Here is a 2,188-nt window from a genome sequence, read left to right on the forward strand (position 1 = left end):
TGACATGTCTAAGGTACTGGTTGCTAAGGAAAACTCATTAATGTCATTGTCATTAGATATAATCGTGATGTAATGAGGTCGCACAATTCGATTTGCGTGATACGATGATTTATGCAATTCCGAAAAATAAAAGCTCGTTGTTGAAAGACCTTCTCGAGAAAGTGCACGCGTTAGTTTGAACATCGTTGTTTTCATCTCCATTTCTGAAGAAAAAGAAAATGAATATTGTAACGATGGAAAAATCTAACCGAATATAATTGTAATTAAATTTATTTATCGTACCTTTTATGGATTGGCCGTATAAAAATACTATCGGCTTCGTTCGATATAATTTACAAATGTCGACGATAAAACTAACGTGTTCGTCGCCGATAGAAAAAAATTCGTACGAAATCGCGATTCTCGGAAGAAAAAAAATAAAAAGCAGTATCTTTAATCGCACAAAAAACATTCTTTTTTTCTGGATATGTCGATGGATTGACGTATTAATCGAATTTTACTTATCATACGTTTTATAAAATTTCATGAGAAAATTTTTCACCTGACGACGAAAGAATATTACTAGAAACTAAATTTCCCTGTTAATAGAAGTGTCATATTGCCACTTGGACTGTGTCGCACTTTATGCATTGTAAGGTGTTTGTACATATATGTGTGTATATATATAAAGATGAGTCTACATTTTTTCGAAGAAAATAGCTTCATGCATGCTGTCACTGGAGTAATATCCATCAGTTAATGAAATTCATTTTAATTTTTCTTTTCCTTTCATTTTTTTTTTTTTATCGTCGATGTGTAAGTTTGTGTATATATGTATATATGTCTGTATTCACGTATATACATTCTTACACATATAATTAGAAAATGTAATGTCTTAAAAACTACGTCACCCTTTCTCAGAAATAATTTAATAGCTACTTTAATCGATATAAACAGAGACAAAATAATTTGCATTCATCACATGTATTCTAGTTACTTGTTATCTGCGAAGATCTAATTCTGAAATAATGTTATCTGAAAGCATTTCATACAAGTGTTTGCACCATTAATATAATGAAGAAATTTTACTTCAATTAAAAATAGTACTAAATGATGCAAAAGCTTAGATATATTTTATTGTGTTTTTAGCATTTCAATTTAAAATACTGTTAAATAATGTAAAAGCTTAGATATACTTAAGGATATTTCTAATCTATTGGGAAATTATAAGCATAATGTATAAAAATTCATTAAGAGCAAATATTAATCGTTAATATTTCGTGAATACTTAATTGTGATTAATCGATTCCTTTCAAATATCTTTTAATTTTATGTTTTATGTTTTTACATTCCATTAAAATTATGACAATTCAATTGATTGGATATAATCGGGATACCATCGACATCTTTTTCCTTTTACGAGCAAAAATATATCTTTCTAGGATCAGAATGCAAATACTTAAAATAATGCCGACAAAGATGAATAAAAAAAGTGATATTACGCTGATTAAGTGAACCGGTTGATGCTGAGGCATATTCATGGATTTCTTTTCAGATATCAGATCTCTTATACGATTATTCATTCCCTTGTTGATATAATCCTTTACTCTGGAAAGAGTTTTGTGATTTAACGTACATCAAATGAATATTACCATTATTAAACAATTATCTACTTACTGAGTATTAATGACGTTAGTTATTTGATTGTGCTTGGATAAGACCATAGCAAATGCTTCTACGCGTCCTGTTTCAATAGAAATAATTTCACATGGCATTTTATCAATTTTAACATCATCCAGATGAATGGTCGTATAGATCGCTAGTTTATGATTTTTGCAAATCTATAATTCGAAAAGCTTTATTAATGAAATCATGTTTATACACACACACACACACACACACACACACACACACACAGAGACACACACATATATATATAAATAATTTCATTTTTGTTAATTGTACTACATCATACATCTACAAATCCTTCATTTAGAGTCAATGGTAATTTTTCTTCGTCCAACATCAATTTCATCAATTTCTTTTCAAGCGGATCATCTGAATTCTACAAATAAATATTTTTATTCGTAGGAAAAACGTCAATAGTATGTATCATACTTACGGCAAATATATCATATTCAGCTGTATCACGAACGACGATAAGTTGATAAGTACCATCTTCAACGAAAGTTTCTAACGATTGAAAGGG

The sequence above is a fragment of the Vespula pensylvanica genome, chromosome 6 (assembly GCF_014466175.1).
Source record: "Vespula pensylvanica isolate Volc-1 chromosome 6, ASM1446617v1, whole genome shotgun sequence".
In the NCBI taxonomy this organism is placed as follows: domain Eukaryota; kingdom Metazoa; phylum Arthropoda; class Insecta; order Hymenoptera; family Vespidae; genus Vespula; species Vespula pensylvanica.